The following is a 19506-nucleotide window of genomic DNA, read 5'->3' as shown; positions in this document are numbered from 1 at the left end:
TACTGTGTATTTGTTTATTTGCATTTAACCAAATAGTAATGATTATTTAGTCATTATTGAGAACCATGCATTCTCCTAATCAATTTACATATGGTAACTGATACAAAAAGGATAATTCTTTGAGGTATGTGCTTATCCATTTTTTCCAAAAAGAAAAACTAGGGCATGGGGAGATTGAGCTATATACTAAGGAGCGGATTCAAACATAGGCAGTTTTGCTGCAGAAGCCTTACATTTAAACATTAGATCACATTGCTTCTCCACTATGTTATTACTTGTTTAATTCAATAAATAAATATTGGTGTGTAAATGAAATGAATGGTTAAATTAATGAATAGAGTATTGATATGGTAAGAAATTACTAGAATTGCCATTTAGAAATACTTTAGGAATAAGAGCTAAGTTTAGAAAATTGAATTAACCAAAATACGCTGTATATGAGAAAGAATTTCTATTATTTGTTTATTTCAAGGGACAAAATATCCTATGTCTTAGTTGGCTATTGATAAATTGTTTTATAGGACCCAAAATTGAGTAATAAGGTAATATAATCTATTATTTTTTTAATGATTATATCAGCCTGGAGGCAAACTCACAGCAATTGTAAGCATTCTCATATAAATCTTTACAAGAATGTTTCGGGTTTATACAAATAGGTAGTCACATAGCCACTTTGACCAAGAGGGGACAAGCTTCAGGCTAATGTCAATATACTGAAGATGGTAGTATGAAAAGATTGAAAGAAACGGTTTGATGATATCACTTGGCTGTTGAAATTACCTCCAGAATTTCCAGGAAGTGGAAAATCTATACTATTATTAAGTCATTTTTAGTTTTCAAAAAAATGCACAAAATTTTCTCTAACACACACTAACATTTAGATTTTTGACTATAAGGCTTCTTAAATAGTGTTTAGGTTTGTTTGTATTAAAATTCAACATCTGTGATGGAAAACCCTTTCCAGACTATTGGTCCCTTTAAAAGCACCCCATGATACGCATAGAGGAAAGGGTTGGGTATCAGGAAAACAAAGCACCAAATGCATAATTTGCAGCTAGTAACACCCGAAGCCACATCATCTGTCATCCGTTGCCTTTTCCTAAGTCAGCTTCAAGAATTATCAAACAGCAAAGATATCACTGTGCATAAAGTCACTGCCACAAATCGTGTGGGGTAGCAACTTGGGAGAGGAACCAGGTGCCTGGAGAAGCGGAGTAGGTGGAGGAGAAGAAGTGAGGACCCACGAGGCAGGACTAAGATAGGCTGTGGCATTGGCAAACGCAACTCAGCAGAAACAGGTGGAATGGCAGCAAGCTACAAGACTCTCTCTCTCTCTACTTTCTTTTAGATTCACTCACAAGCTGTAGGCTTCTTTTCCTGACATAATACATTTCTACTTTCTCATTCAAGTTTGCTGGTCTTGTTCATTTATGGATACATTTAAATTGTAGAAAACTGAACAGATCTTTGTTTTCTTTTCCTGTCACTGTTACCTAAAGACAATTTTTAGTATCTGCTGAGAAGTTGAATGATAAGACTGGATATGTCATTTTGTAGACAAGAGAGGAAGCCATGCACGGACCGTTTGTATATGATGACTCGCACCCTCATTTATCCAACCAATTTCATACGCTCATTTGTTGGTCCATGACATCAAAACCTGGGCTGTACAAACTTCTGACTGGTGATCATACCAGCCCACAGTGACAAGGTGACATTAGTGGAATGCAAGAAGGAAAATGGCCATTTTGTTTCCAATTTAGTTCTTGGAGATATTTCGTTCAGACAAGCAAATCTAAGGAAAAACAAAAATTTACAAATTATTGAAAATAATGGAAATAACATTGGAAGATTCTTACTTCAAAAAGTCCACGGTTTTGAAGTTGGCATTGGACCAACAGAGACACCTTGAGCTTCTCCTTACAAAATTATTTTTCTCAAATAACATGAACATGGACAGAAATAACGTAATCATGAAAGACTTTTAAAGAAAAACAACGATCTCCTCCTCCTTCCCTCTTTCTTTCCCTCCAAGGCAATAGGTTTTTCATCCTTCAGCTTTTCATTTGGGTGCTAACACCCATATCTGTGAAGTTACTTAGGCCACCGTATACTGAGTTCTCAGAGTGAGACACAGCCCATTTCCTTCCTGTTATGACAGCTAAAGATTTATCTATTGTTCATGGCAAACTACCTCCCTTCCTTCATCTTTTCATGAGATTTGTAGTATATTTACTTAAATAAAAGATTTACTTAAATAAAAGATGTATAAAGACATGATGAGGTAAATAATGTTTACTCCAAAGTCAAGATGTGGAACATGATTATATTTCTTTTCAGTTAGAAATTTTGTTTGTCACTGGGCTTTCAGACTTTCTCTTCCTACTGTAATGTCCCCTTCATAATAAAATAGGTTTTTAAAAATTCAACCTAGCAAGTGTTCTAGGGGAATCACATTTTTTTTTCTTGGTAATCTCTAAACTGAATGTTCTCTCTTCCAGCTCCCGATTGATCTAGTTGCCTCTAGGTTATAAACCTGGTGATATTCATTCATTCCTTTGTTTTTCAATGTACTGTTTCCTGTTTCTTCCGTGTAGCGGGTATTTGGCATCTGTTGCTCTGCAGCCATGAAATCTTTTGGGGGAATCACCTTATTCCACTCTTGGATAATAATGATTTTACTGAGAGTGATCCTCATAACAGGAGGTGGATTCTGAATAGTCTAAACTTCGTACTCTAATTCGTCTTGTTCCAGCTTTGCTAGAGTAATCAGTTGGGGCCAAGAAGAGTGATCAGGGATTATACTGTTGTCTTTTGTCACTGTGAGGAAAAAAAGCTGTTTTTTTCTCCCAAAAACATGAGGTTAAGAGGGTGTGCCTGAATCCCTGCATTCACTTGTAGTCAAAGGAAGAGAGGATTGAGTAAGCAGGTCCAAGAGTGACCTACAAGATGAAGGTCATCAATCGTGTGGAAAGCACTATTTGAGTCTAACATCAACCTCCCCCTTAAACCATTATGCAAATTAGTAAAGAATATCCTTCTCATTAAGACTGCTGCTGCTGTTTTTTTTTTTTTTTTAAGATTTTATTTATTTATTCATGATAGTCACAGAGAGAGAGAGAGAGGCAGAGACACAAGCAGAGGGAGAAGCAGGCTCCATGCACCGGGAGCCCGATGTGGGATTCAATCCCGGGTCTCCAGGATCGCGCCCTGGGCCAAAGGCAGGCGCCAAACCGCTGCGCCACCCAGGGATCCCTGCTGCTGCTGTTGTTATTTGCTTATGCTACTTTTGTTGGTATTAGGATATTCAAAGTGAAAAGTGACCTGAATGATACATCAGATCAAAAACATTTTTGGCCTAATATTCAGTTTGGCTGAAACTCTTTGTCATATAATTTCCTGAGAAAAGCTTACAAGGGGAAGAAATTGTTCTGGGTTCTTTCATGACTGGAAAGGCTTTTATTTGACTTTCACTTAATTGACAGCTTTGTGAGGTATAACAATTTAGATTGAAAATATTTTTTCCTTTCATATTTTGAAAGCATTTAGAGTCTGGTATTGAGAATAAGAAGTAAAAGAAAAAAATTCTGAAACTTATTCTTATGTAACTTAACTTTGTTTTTATTTCTGGAAGCATTCTGAATATTCTTATTATTCCTGATTATCTTAAATTTTATGAGATTTCACCTTGGTCTATTTAGTTTGTTTTGTTTTTCTTCATCTCAGTAGGAGCCTCAATAGGTACTTTGAGTTGGAGGCTTTCTCAAGTATCTGTTTGTCCGTACTTGGTTTTATTTTTATGAATAATGTGATTAAAAGATAGGGGAAATTTGGATACATTTATAAGATTTGTCTATTGTCAGATTTGCTTAAGAATGATTGGAAGCAGGCTAGATGTAATTATGCTGAGAGAGAACCAAATTCTAGACTATGGATTGCTCTTCTATTAAGAAAGTTTAATTTCCCCAGGGACGAAAGCTTGGATCTCCTGCCTAGGGAATGGGAGGGAAGACAGATGCCAGACATGCAAAATTCTGTGCATGAAGGCAGGGTATGACAGTCTACAATTGTATATAAAGGTTTTTCAGTTAATTTTCCTCTTTTCAGCCCAGATGAATGTCCACCCTCCTTTGCATCTTGCATCTCCAGCACTAAGTGAAGTTGATATGCCAGAATTGTGTAGCAGACAGTGGCCAAGGGATGGAAAGGCTGGGGTAAATGGGCATGTTAGTGAGGGCATACTCTGTAAGACCTGCAGAGGATTACTATCCACAATAAAGTCCAAAGGATCTACCATTAACTATCATCATGAAGAATGAGCTGGTGACCAGAGCTCCAGCATCACCAAATGTTTAGTGGTGGCCTTCCTCTTACACCAGGGCATATGGCAAGAGAAGTCATTACAGAATTAGGCACAATAATAGCAATGTGGCTAACAGAACCCTAAAACAAAAGAAACCAAGTGGCTAGAGTGTCACCATTATCATATTGGAATGAGAGCAGGAAAGAATGCTAATCTACTGCAAGTTATGGAGATAATTAAAAGAACACAGCAACCCTAAGAACAACATAGATGGCAAGTCAGCAGGGTTGGTACTACCAGAATACATCAAGGAGATATGCCTAGGATGCTGAAATCCCCCCAAAATGTCAAAATCTTTTGTTCCATTTCTGGCCCTGAGCCAGCTTTCTGAAGTAGAACTCATGGACTGAAGAGGAGGCCGTGTTCCCAGAAAGAAGGACTCCACAATGCTGCCATCGTCCTTGCCAATGCTCTGCTGCCTCTGGGCCGCTAGAGCCAGGGCCCTACAGTCACATCCTTGGGCCAATGTGTAGGGAGTGTATCAGTTTCTAAGGGCTACTGTAACTGGGCAGCTTACACACAATAAATGTGTTCTTTCATAGTTCTAGAAGCTGTAAGTCTGAGACTATGGTGTCAGCCGGGTTGGCTCCTGCCGTGAGGAGAATCTGTTCCAGGCCTTTCCCTGAGCTAGTAGCTTGCTGGCAATTTCTGATGTTCTTTGCCTTGTAGAAAATCACCCCAAACTCTTCCTTCATGTTCACATCACGCTCATTCTGTGTTTATGTCCAAACCTTGTTTTGCAAGGACACCAGATGAGGGCCCACCCATTCCAGTATACCTCCTCTTAACAATTGTATCTGCGACAGCGTCTTTGCAAATAGAGTCACATTTGAGGTACTGGGGGTTAGTATTTCAACATATCGATCCTATGGGGACACAACTGAACCCATAACACTGAGAAAAGGTCATGTTAAACCATTTTGAGCACCACTGGACACAAGTCCAGGTTGACATTAGTATCTAAAGACCCCATGTATAATCATGACCCCTGTTAGAATGGGGGGCAAATGGCATCCATGTCACAAATGTCATCCATGGTGGGAGGGCCAAACAGAAGCCTGTGAAACTGCCCCTTCACCCTCAGTCAAGGCAGTGAATCCAAACTACACTGCATGGGAGGGGGGTGGGGGGGGTTGCGGGGGATGGAAGCACAACAGAAACAGAGCAACCTTTAAGAATATAAATGAGGAGTAAGCAAACTACAGCTTATGGGCCAAATCCAGACCACAAACCATTATTGCATGGCTCATTGGTTAAAAATGGTTTTTATGGATTCAAAGGATCCTGAAGCCAAACAAGAAGATACATCACAGGGATCAGAAGTGGTTCAAAAAGCTTAAAATATGTACTATCCGATTCTTTACAGAAACACTCTGCCTTCCTGTCAAAATGATTCGGAGCCCTAGTCCTTTGCTGTTTAATGACTACTGACCATTCTTGTCCCTGTAGAAAAAGTGCACGTTCTAGATGATGATGGTACACTACTACAGTCATGACCCAACTACTAGGACCTCAGATACATGCCGTCTGTCCATATAGGTTTCTCTATTCCATCGGAAGAGAGTATGCTGTCAGCAGACAATACCCAGATGTCAGCTCCTTCAGGATCTGCTCACTAGCCACCTCCCTGGGTAGCCTGTGGCCCATAAAAGCTGCAGGCAAACTCCAACTGGCAGTTTATGCTCCAGAATGCCCTGTGGGGTGGGCCAAGCCTTTAGGGGATCTGCATCGCTCTTTGCTTTTTCCCTCTAACCAGCCTTGCTTTGGATATAGCAGTTGGTTTTATCTTCCTAGGAAGGTTGATGATGCATTAATTCAACTGAAGAAATAGAAATAAATCAAAATGTGAACAAATATCTGGCCCAGTTAAAGTAAAGTTGTGGACATTCCTCGGGCTGTAGGTGTCTACATCTCTTGTTCTCCCTTCGACCAAGGTGAAGCTGTGAGCTCTGCTGAGGCGCATTCTCTCTTCCTGTAAAATGCCCTGATTCCCCTTCGTTGCCTGTGGTTAAGATCAAGCACTGACTTGAAGTCTCCCACTCTTAAATATGTGCTTCTGTTCTTCTCACTATAGTTTGAGCAACATCAAAAGAAGCTTTTTTACCCCCAGAATCAAGATGTTATGAGCATGAAAGTTTTCCTAATATAAATTTATAAATATTAATCTATGACTATGACCATAAATGTGCAATGTCCCAACTGACTTCAGGACACTCCATTCCCATACGTTTTGTCACAAATGTGACTCACGTGGAAAGAAGCGTGTTCTCAACCCAGGATGATGTTCTTACATGGCTGTTTTCCACATCCTTGAAAATAATTAAAGAGAAGTGCAGATGGCTTTCCTGATGGCACACCTTTTTTCCCCCTCTCTTTTAAAAGACAGGGGTAGGTAGGATCTTGTCCCCTCATTATCCAATGCTAGAAGAAATTTTTTTGGTTTTTTTGAACTGAAGAAAATAAAATTTGTAAGTCAAGTGGTTTACATGCCAGTTTTGTTTTGTTTTCTCCCAAATCCATGCCATGAAAACAGCCTGGCAACACGGGTTTGCACCAGGTGTAGATACAGAACCGCCCTGTGGTCTGGGCCACAGCACTATGTCTGGCATCAGGCTATAGGAGACCTGAGTCCTGGGAACCCGTTTCTGGCAAAGCCTATACAAGAATGTGAGGTTTTTTGCCTTTGTTGTGTCGGCCAGAGGAGAACTTAATCTGGAATGAAGAACATTTTATCCTATTGATATCCATTACTTTTTTAATGTTCTCTTTATTTTGACCAAACCCAAACCTCTTTGATTAGGATAAGGTACACAGGCAGATCTGCTCCATATTATATAGCTCTAATTAAATGCAGTTAATTGAAAAACCTAACTAAGTTTTTATTTGGCAGATTTTATGACTAGAGCATTTTAATTAAGTAGAATTTCCAAGGGATATTGATAATAGTATTGGGTTTTAAATTGAGAACAAAATCTCCTTACTTCGGGAAAATGAAAGGAGCAAATAGAGACCATATTTCTTTTCTTCCTTAATGAAAACTCATGCTGCATCTGTGCATAGAACTTCACAGTGCAACAGATGACTGGTGTATTTAAGCCATTAGATGCAGAGGCAGGGAGGTGATTTCAAGCAGGCACAGGGAGTGGGGGCCCACGAAGAGTTGGCTCATTAGGGTTTTCGACACTGCTGCCAATGTGTTTATCTTGTTCTGAAACCACACGTGCAAAACGGAAATCGAAAAGTTCAAGAGAAATAATTCTCAGCAATTGCCATTTGGGCAAAGGTGTTTCTTTACCTTTGTTTGCTGCTTGTTATCCTTGTCCCTCTAATGGAAACATCCAAGAAAATAAGCAAGAGAACCTGCAAGGTGCTAGAAACATGCTTTTGAAAAGCTCACACTTCTCTCTGCACATGCGGCTTTGTTCACGCCACAACTGTCTCGCTCATTTCCCCATTTCACTGGGGACAGGTCAAGCATCCTTCTCTGTCACCTTTGTCCTCTCAGTGAAGACAGGACTGCAGAGGGAAGGGGCAAGATCATGAGAAACAGAATTAGGTGATGAAGGGAGAGTGGAGGACGGTTCACAGATTTCAGATGTGAAAGGGGGGCCAAGTGGACCTCTGTGTCAGGAGCTTCCATCAAATGTTTGCTGTTTCAAAGTCACAATCCGTCTCAACGGATGTAGGGAACTGCAAATTATCCTCTAATTTTCAAGCATTGATTTGGATAGACAAACAGATGCCTTAGAGTAGCATGAATAAAAATGAAATTGCGTAATTGTAGTAATATAACAAAATCAAGCAAGCTAAAAGTCATTTTCTGTCTCTCCCTTTCCTCTAGCTTGTTTTGATGAGAACGCCACACCTATTAAGGATTATTCATATTCAGTGTCAAATATTCCGTTTGATATAGTGGGATCTGACAGTGAAATAAAAGCTGTATTTAAAAGATAGTGTGTTCAGTGACTGTTAGGCTCTATGAGTGTGTTATAAAGTTATCCTTTAACATATTACAAAAAAAGAGGATTTTTGAGCTTCTTGCTGTTACTATGGAAACAGTATAGTCTTAAAAACAATAGCAAACATTATCAGAATATAAAGCAAATCTATCCTATCTATATTCTTTATTTCTAAATTTGATAGACACTTCACAACTCTGGGCATTTGTCAAAAACACTACTATGTAAATATTGACAATTAAATTCAATAACCTCTTAGAGTTTATGGTATTATATCATATAGCACAAGGGACGGTGACATGCACTCACGAGGATTATAATGGAAATTTTGACAGAAACCAAAATCATCAAAATTGATGTAGTTATTTCGAATATTTTTAAATGTATCAAATATATGTAAAAGCCACTTCCTTTCAGAGAAGTTTAGTTCTAAGTATGTTTATTCTGCCTATTTATAAGACTTTCAGTAGCCTACAGGGCAGGATTCTAATTAAATTGCATATGTCTACATAAGGTTGAACATTTAAAAGGATAGAGTGTCAATGGAAAAATTTAGAATTCAGTTACCATAGACCATATTTCACCTAATTCAATAAAATGAAGCATGGAGTATTCATGTAATTTTTATAATATTGACTTGTGAAAGAAGAAAAATTGACTTTTTTTAAAAGATAGAATAGAAAACATTCATTTGGCTCTGTGAGTTCGTGAAATTGTAAGTTCTTTAAATTCTTTGTAACATGGGAGATACTTACTCAAAAATGGAATGCTCTTTGGGATCCCTGGGTGGCTCAGTGCCTTCCGCCCAAGGCGTGATCCTGAAGCCCCTGGATCGAGTCCCACATCAGGCTTCTGCATGGAGCCTGCTCTTCCCTCTGCTTGCGTCTCTGCCTCTGTGTGTGTGTGTGTGTGTGTGTGTGTGTGTGTGTGTCTCATGAATAAAATAAAATCTTTAAAAAAATGGAATGCTCTTTACTCCAGAGAAAGAAACTTGCAATAGAGAATTAATGATATTTTAAGTCCCGGTCTAGAAGAAATCTAGCATCATTAAACTGTTAATGTTAAAGGAGGTCAGATGTCTTTCTACCCATAATTTCTATGCCATCTTTACTATAGATTCAAGTATACAAATTTCTATGTTATGATTTTTATGCTTAAGTGCACAAGTACAATCCAATCTACTCAAAATATTCTGCACAAGTGATCTAAAATAAATAGCATTATGCACTCCTTTCCTACGGACCACAAAGTATGCTGATCAAATGAAGAATCAGTACAAGAAATTACTTTTGAGATTCAAAATGAAGTGTTGGGCAGCCTGGGTGGCTCAGCAGTTTAGCGAGGCCTTCAGCCCAGGGCGTGATCCTGGAGACCTGGGATCGAGTCCCACGTCAGGCTCCCTGCATGGAGCCTGCTTCTCCCTCTGCCTGTGTCTCTGCCTCTCTGTCTCTCTGTGTGTGTGGGTCTCTCACGAATAAATAAATAAAATCTTTAAAAAAAATGAAGTGTTGTTTTAATTAAAACAATTATAAATACTAGTGGGTTGCTACTCACTACAATACACTTACTAAGAGGTCTTGGGCCATTAGAACGTCATTTTTAAAAAACATATTATTTTTTATAACTAATATACCTAATAAACCAAGAGGATAAGCTTCTTTACAAGCATGGTTTCCACTGAACAATGAGAGCAGGGGTCATATTCTTTGTATTTAGTCTACTTTGTATTGTCTGACAAATTTCATTTTTCTCCTCCATCCTGAACTTATTCCTCTATTTTGCTAATGACATCACTACTGTCTGCCTCATGGCAACTTAACCCTTCATGAAAACATCCTAGTTCGTTTGTATGAATACACCATGACTTGTTTACTCTTTAGCATGTTGAGGTACACTTGGATTGTTTACAGGTCAGGCTATTATGAAGTAAGTGGTTATAAACATTTTTACATAAGTTTTAAAAAAAGTCCTAGTTCCTCAAGCTTTCATTTCATATCTGATTACTGCCCAGTCCTAATCTTAAGTGAATATCTGGCAGTTAGCCTTAGATTTTGGGTAACATTTTCAGAAAAGTAGACCTGTCTCTCCTGTTTTGGTTGTAGATTCACTGAACTTTAAGTCTGTGTCTATTTCCTGCCAGACTAGAGAGCATTATCTATGATAAATGTTGCTAATTTTTTATTTGCCTGGTGGGTGGAAGTAGCACATCCACTGTTCTGTGGGAGCAGTATTTGATCTAAGGGAACAGTCTTTGTGATACTTCAAATAGTTGTGAAACATCGAAATCAATGATCCTAACCCTAGAATCTGATGTAGGTAGTAGCCTATTGTCAGAGAGAATAATATTTTTTAATTTATTAGCTTTTGATGGATCACTCCATTTTATGGATTCAAAAATATATTCTAAAATGCATTATATAGAAAATACAATTTGCTAAACAAATGAAAATATGAAAATGATTCATCATATCCAATAAACTCATCTTCTTTACCACCACCAGCATGGAACGATTTTTAGGACAAGAAAATAAACTCTAATTTTTACCACTAATTTTTTTAAGGAAATATTACAAGCAGATTTTAATTTTAATTAATATATTGTCTCCTACAAATTATAAGAAAACAAGGGCAGGTTGTTACCTATAATTTCCATTATAGAGGCTTAGAAATACATGACTGAGGTTTCATTCATTCATTCATTCATTCATTCATTCATTTTTATTTATTTTTAATCAGGTCTACACCTAAAAGCTAACTGAGGAAGGATAAATACAAATTAATTTCTGTTAATGCAAGAAATACAAACTAATTTCTCAGACTAGAATGACTACCGCTTCAAAGTGTGACAGCTTCAAATTCTAAGAAAGGCAGTCCGTATGTGTAGATTCTATTACAGGTATTTTTTGTGACTTTTTTGCTTTGCATATATTCGTACATTTAAGGGTAAGTTATATTACGTTGTCCTTTTTCTCTTCAAATAATCTATAGGACCTATTGATCAATCAATTGCTGCTTTTCCACTGTCCCTTGACAATATGAGAAATGGACAGAACCATTAGCATTATTTCCACTGTCCCCCACGCCCACCTGATTTATCTGGCCCCTCCAGATTATCCCAAGAGGGCATTATTTGAAATGAAGCCTTATCTAAGTTATCTTTCTATTTCCAAAGATGCTCTGGAAAATGGAACTCAAAGACCTTCTCTTTTCATCTTTCACTGATCCTAGAGAGCTCCATTACTTCCTTTCACATGTGTGCCTCTTAAACCGGCTGTTAGCAGTCTGCTGCACAATCTTCCTTGCATTAATGCCACCACATATGGATTCCAGGAGGAGGACATGTTTTTAAAGCATGCATTCTTCTCTTCACAGAGTCCTACAATATATTCTGTGATAAACCTGGGTTCACAGCAACATTCTTCGGCCACTGCTCCCCCTGTGCAGTCGCAATCACAAGCCTTTCATTGACACAACTATCATTTCAGGCTTTAAGCCACTAAATAAAGCTGAGACAGACCACAGTGATATACCTGATTCCAGAATCGTGAGCAATGAAGGCCAAGGAAAGAATACAAATTTGTCTATAGCCTTATATCACAAAGCACACGAAACAGGAAACCAACCAACTTACTTTGGCCAGCAGAAAGCTACAAAGGTCATATTTTATGTGCAATTATTTCCCCTTAAATACCATATTCTCCAAGAGCCTCCGCCTAACCCAGAATTGAAAGATTCCATTTAAAGACAACATTTGGGTTTTTTTTTAAATGATTTTATTTGTTCATGAGAGACACACACACAGAGAGGCAGAAACACAGGCAGAGGGAGAAGCAAGCTCCATGCAGGGAGCCTGATGTGGAACTCAATCCCAGGACCCCAGGATCACAATCTGAGCCAAAGGCACTGACTCAACCACTGAGCCACCCAGGTGCCCTTCAAAGAGAACATTTAAAGCTCTTGCTAATTTCCACCCTTTGTACAGGGCTACCTCCTTATCTCAGCCAGGGACAACATCTAAGATACAGATTAGCATGTGATAAGACTCCCTAGACTAGGATGCCCAGTATATGTCACAGCTCAGGGACTCTGAGAGCTATTTTTAGAATTGCTTCCTAAGATAATTAAAACAGATCAATTATGTTAAACTTTAAATTTTAAATCAGATATCAAATTAAGTCATGATGCTCTATTTCTAACATATCATGCACAGAATGATGCCTACACATTTCAAGCTCTTCAAATGCTTCTCCCTTCACATTCTTCCTGTGGTTTTATTTTGGCCACAGTTTCTGGAAAGAGAGAATGCTGACTGTGGGCAAAGATTCTTATTGTCCCTGCCACCCGCCCACGTTGAAATCTGAATAATGCTGGCAATATGGAAACATTTTAAGGAAAACTAACTCAACACACACACACACACACACATACATGCCCCCCACCACACACACTTGGGTCCCCATATCTTTAAATTAATATATACATTCTGTAACTTTGACAAAGCATTCACTAAAAGAAAGTATTATTATTAGTGCTACTTGCAATCTATTTAATAGTGATTCTGGCAGGGAAGCAGAAAACCAATATGAAAATGAGGCAACATCGGAGTAAGTCAACTATCTTGCAATTTGGTCTTTCATTTAGAACAATTTAAGAGAAAGAGGGGCTATCAGATGGTCATTTGTTTATAAACCACCGCTTGCAGTTATAGTCATATATTTCATAGATGTACAGCCACAATAAGTTATAATAATAAAAATAGCTAAGATTATTTTAGAAATAAAGCATAACATTATTCAGAAAAATGAATTAAATATGATGTAGAACTTGGCTGTATATCTGACTCTTAGAATCTTATACTGTTTCAATTTAATTCGCTGATGCAAAATTTAACATATTTTATACCTTTGTTTTTTCTAGAACATTCAGTTTATTATGATAGCTGTTTGGTAAATTAGCTTACCCTTTATTAAAGGGTAAATTTACTTACCCTTTATTTATTATATGATAAGTAAATATTTTTATATATGTCTCACCTACTTCTGTGTGAATTTTTAAATACAGACTGTTTTATACGACTTCCACCAAAGTACAACGATGTATATATCACAAGTTGTTTAATAAATACTTAAAATTAACTTTAGACCTTTAACAAGATGACATTAGCAAAATTGAGCATATAATAATCATTTTTGGTACTTTCATCCATGACATTTGCTAAGTATCCCAAATTAGTGTTTTAAAATGTCTGCAAGTCTCCTGCTCCTCAAAAATGTGGGAGATAGGGAAAAAAAGCACTTAAAAAAGATTTAATAAATTATTTGTAATGCTTTTCATATAACTTGAAGAAAATTAACTTCTATGCTATTATAGCCAGTGCCTTCTATTAGCTCTCCTGTAATACGAACAAGTTTCTGATCTTTCATTTTCTTTACCACTTTCCTTAAAAGAATATCCTCAGAAGATTGTCAATAGTCCTCAGATTCAGTGCCTAGCATAAAATATCTACTCCGGGTTAGTTCTTGCTAATGTCCACGACCAGCAGCTGTAGCATCTGCCCGGAAAGTTGGTGTATAGACTCAAACTTCACCCACATCCATGGACTCATCTGATATGATACGATTCCCAGGTGATTCATGTGTCCTTTCAAGTTCAAGAAGCACCGGGCTATGAGCTAAGACAGGTTGTTTACTAACCTTGAAGAGCTATGTTTTTTCTGATAACGCAGTGTACAGCCGACTTACCTTTTTCCGAAGCTTATATTATGCTTGCAATTAACTATTAATCCGGGCTTTTCATAATGAATTGATTTTAATTTCAGCCTCTTTCACGTGATGATAATGGTGATAATCATAATAGCAACTACTATTTCTAGAGTGATTACTTAGTTTCAGGTACCTTGCTAAGGAGCTCATGCATGTTATCTTGTTTAATCCATTTATGAAAAAGGAGACTGAATATTAGGAAATAAGTAATCGACCAAAGTCACAGAAGAAATAGTGATATTTCATTGGTTCGATCCCATTTCTATCTAACTCTAGAATCCACTTTCTTAAATCTTGCAATCTTTCCTCATTAAATACACACGTATGCACACACCTACATGCAAGACTGGACATTTTTTTCCTTATGACATTTCATATTTCCTGTTTCAGTCTTTCATTATAGTTTTCCAAAGTCCATTGTAAATTCTGCTGTTGCCATTCTTCATGACAGACTTCTCGCTTTGCACTATTGATATATTTGTTTAACTGGTACTTTATAACTTAGCAAGTAAGTGATAAAATATTACAATAAACAGTCAAGGACAGAACCCATCTGGCTGGTGCCCACACATCTCAAGTAGCAATCTATAGAATGCTTGTTTGTCTAGTAAACTTCACTATGCTATTATTCAATCTGTATATTGGTATATTTCAAGTTGAAGACATAGAGATCTTAATACTTAGAAATCTGCTGCAGAAATGAGGCAGGAAAATAGACAGAATTTAATTTGACGAGAGGTTGTAGGAAAGCTGTGAAGAGACCATCTATGAGGAACAATCAATATGATCAGGAGAAATTTCCAAAGGCTATCAAGAACTCTGTTCAGCACAGAAATTGATGGTGCCTGGTTTTAGAAAAGAATGAAACGTCTTCTTTATTAAGGAAAGGGGTGAGACTTTCAGTAAGTAGAAGCCTACCCTCACATCAAAAACTTAGTCCGTCTGAGAAAGAATGTGTCCACCCTGCATAAACCTGCACACTGCATCTGCGCTGCAGCCCAAGGGACAGGACCTGGACCGTTTGGCTCTGATAATCAGTGGCTTGCATTCACGAGTCCCACAAGATTTATTTGGAGAGCAGGAAGACAGAAGCTTCAGATTATAAGCTTTATTTTATGATAAACATTATTTTGAGGGGTGCCTGGGTGGCTCAGTGGTTGACATCTGCCTTTGGCACAGGTCATGATCCTGGGGTCCTGGGATCGAGTCCCACATCAGGCTCCCTCCAAAGAGCCTGTTTCTCCCTCTGCCTGTGTCCCTGGCTCTCTCTGTGTGTCTCTCATGAATAAATACATAATTTTTTAAATGTATTTTGAGTAGGAAAAATACATTTTAACTAATTTATAGTGAATATGTGATAAGAAATAGCATATAAATATATCAATTAAATATTAACACAAATTTGATTAAAAATAACTAAATAAATGAATTATAAAATTTTTTAAAGAGATTTTATTCATTTATCCATGACAGACAGAGAGAAAGAGACAGGCAGAGGGAGAAGCAGGCTCTATGCAGGGAGTCCAACGTGGGACTAGATCGCTGGTCTCCAGGATCACACCCTGTGTTGAAGGCAGCGCTAAACCACTAGGCTACCAGGGCTGTCGAATTATAAAATTTTACAGAATACAACACATTAGTAAAATTACATATATATTATAATTTTTAAGATATATACACATGCATACATTTAAGTTTACTGAGCACCCAGATAAAAAAAGGAAATAACTTATGATTTAGTTGAGAAACAAAATCATGACTGTTTAGGGGGAATTTTTTTCTCATGACCTTAGCTTTGAGGAGGAGAGATCACATGGGGCTTTACTTTAGTCACATAGTAACCAAATGATAACAATCCTTGACATATTTTAACTGTAAAGTCAGAAACTGACTTCACTTTTATTTTATGCATTAATCTCCAAAGGAAAGTTATTAGTAAAATTCATTGAACTTGTTCAAATATTCTAAATCTTTATCAATCTTTGTATGTAATCACTTACATTAGTTGAAATTTACCACTAACTACATTATATCATCAATTATAATCTTGTATTTAAAAGGCTATTAATAAGACAAATTAATGCATTTGTCTCAAATCATATAGTTTTCAGTATGAAATGGATTTCAGATTCATGATATTTTCTGATGGAATATTTGATCTTAAAAAGTAGAAATTAAATCAAACTCAAGTGTTGGAAAATTAAACAAAAATGAGTTTAACCTATTGTGATTGACTTAATCCTGTGACAACTGATTTCAAACAAAAGAGCACAGGGGACTGAATCAAATATTAATCAAACTAAAAATATGACCTATATGATATTTTTTATTTCATCAAGTTTCATATTAGTGCCTGACGTTTAGATGCTAAATGTGTGTTGATTAATAAGTCTTAGAAAATAAAAATGAATGGAATTAACAATTAGTTATGCTAATGACAAAATAATCTAATTATGTAATTCTAGTTGCCTGTCCCTAAAGAGTCTATGTGCCTAGACAGAATCTTGAGAGTGTTGACTATTAAATTATACTGTGACCATCACCTGTAATAATGTCAAGGACTGTGAGATTCGAGTGGACATTTTCCTTTGGTTGCAAGTCCCAAAATACTCCATTCTTTAACCTTTAGTAGAGGGAGTCATTCTCCCAAATAATAATTTTTGTTGTATTTCAACAGAAGGATACCCAGTACCTATTCCAACTATGCAAATTCACTCTTGGTTCCAAAGCAATTATTATTGTTGGAATTGCTAGTTATCTAATATCTCATCCCCGGTATGTATGACAATAAGCAATGTCATTATAGTACCTAACATTTTTTACTCATTTTTAATTCTCAGAAAGTGATGGTTTGACATAGCAAGATACATGGGTATCATCCAGTACTTTGTAGCTTTGATCTCATAGTGAGAAAACATGAAGCATTAAAAGAGCATGTTGGATACACTCCTGAGAAGTTTAAGAGCTAAGTAATATTGAGGATAAAGGATCCTCCTGAGGTATGAATGTGAGATGCCAACATTTTCCAGTGGAAAATATCGTTAAATTTACAAATGTGAAAAACTATTCAATATCAAATTAGTGTCTCCTGGTATTATGTACAAAGACAATAAAATGAATAAAAATTATAGTCATAACAAGAAATTATCAGCACTCTACAGTGAAGTTTGCTGAGAGAAAAGGACAGAAATCGATGGGACTCACATTCAATTTAAGAATGTATGATGAAATTTCAATAAAAAGGCAAATAAATGTTTTTGTATCAAAAGGGATAGTTAAGATATAAATATCACCAAGAAAATTATCTGAGAGTTTAGTAAAATGATAAGGTGATAAAACAGCAATTCATGACACCCCCTAGGCACTCGACATGCTCATAGAATCAATACAATGTTCTACCGAAGGTTATACAAATTTCGATCTAGATTTCAGAGCCCCAAACTATATAGATAAGAAATAGCAAAGAATCATTTGTTTATCTTCTTGAAAACAGTTAGGAGATGCAAATCAAACTTTGAATGGCACCTGTTGTGGTAATACTCACCCTAAGTGGTTCATATGTCCATTGCTTTATCAATCTAGAGTCTGTTAAAGTCACAGAGGCAAGAATTCCTGGTTCTGAGAAAAGCTGCATATCTAAGTAACCACGCTTTTGATGAAGCATTTAGATACATATGAGATCCACCTTCTTTTGATTTTTTGTACTAGTGACTAATCTCTCATGGCACAATTAATTCATGGCATTAACAATTTAACTCATCAGTCAGTGAGTAGCATTTACTGTGCATCCTATCAATAATAACTGGTAATAAATAACGTGAGGATAAAAAAAATTAAAATGTACATAGCAAAATACATACAGCATTGTGTAGTTTTCTTGCCAACAGTGTTTTAATTCTGTTCTAAAAATGAGAAAGGACAAGACTTCAAAAAGATGTTATTCTCATAAAATACTGAAAATCCAAGGGACTTCTCTAGAGTTGGGTAAAATAAAGAGACATGAAAAACCAAATGTCACATGTGGATCATGAGGAAAAAAAAAATGCAGGGGCTATTTTTGAGACAATTGGTCATATTTGAATATGGGCCTCTGGGATGGAAAGGATTAAGCAGCAATTCTGTGCTTTCCTCTCTCCCAGTAGCAGTGGGAAGCCCCCAAAGAGGGAAAAAAAGGTGAGTGAACTATTTGCTTGTAAACATCCTATTATCACATATTCTTGCAAGAAGATAACAGTGTTTTCTAGCAAGACTGTTTATCTGTGAAGCCTTTTAAGCTGGATATACCAGGTTGTCTAGAATTACTTACAATAAACAAGTGTGCATTCTGAAGGTTGGTGGAGCATGGCTCCTTGGAAAACATCACATAAGCTTACAGCAGTTGTGCAAGCAAGTTTAAAATGTTTTCAGAGCAAAATAGCTCTCATTCATCTAAGTAATAGGAGGTGCACAACTTGCCCAGGGACCTTGCATGTTCTTCAAGACCCAAGGATGTCAAGGTGGTGAGAAAGGACCTTGGAGAGCTGAGATTATGGTTTCAAATCTTTCCTCTGTTTGGATCTCTTGAGTTCAGTCTTTGGAACCATTAACCTTATCCTTAGTAAAATATCAGATTCCTGTGAGTGTAATTTGATAATCTAATGCTGGTAATGTAGCTGCTGGTCATCGGGAGACTGCCAGTGCACTGTCCAAGCACCAAGAGTCTATGCCTCCCTGAGTCCCCAGGCCAACCCCAAGCTTAGAGGAAGAGAAGATTCACCACACTTGCTCACTGTCTTCCCTCCTGCTTATGGTCAGGGGGCCCAGACATATTCCACTGAAACAAGTGTTTCACTACCTTAAGTGAATGCAGAAATATTCAGTCCCCAGAACTGTCATCACTCTGGGGTTCTCAAATGACTGTCTCTGCTCTCTTGTCTGGCACAGAGTGGGGAAAAGTCCTGGGCAGGGATAGGCAGGGAATTGTGAGCCCTGAAACTGGCCTTTCTGTCCTCTGTTTCATTAGAATGCAGAAATAGCACCAATGCATCTTCTGCTCTACAGATATGGATGGATGTCTTCCTAGGACATGGCTGAGCAGTTCTATAGAATAAACCTGGAGCTCTTAGTGACTCCATGGAGAAGAGTTGCACAACAACCCTGAGGTGAGTAGACATTGATAAAATAGAGAAATAAACATCTCTCTTTTTTAATCCACTGCATTTTGTGATTTTCTTGATTGGACATTTCCTTAATTATCTCTTAATAATGAATATTGAAAATGAATGCCTCTTTCCTCACATTTTGCCAAAAGTTACCAAACTTTTTTATTTCTACTAACTGCTAGGTAAAAATGATATACTGTTTTCCTTTTTAGCTTCTTGCTTAATATGATGAATGAGATTAATAATATTTTATGTTGATTAAAAGTCATTCCTACTTGCAG

Source organism: Canis lupus, chromosome 1, assembly GCF_011100685.1.
Source record: "Canis lupus familiaris isolate Mischka breed German Shepherd chromosome 1, alternate assembly UU_Cfam_GSD_1.0, whole genome shotgun sequence".
Lineage (NCBI taxonomy): Eukaryota > Metazoa > Chordata > Mammalia > Carnivora > Canidae > Canis > Canis lupus.
The sequence above is the reverse complement of the archived record's forward strand: the minus strand, read 5'-3'. Positions refer to the sequence as shown.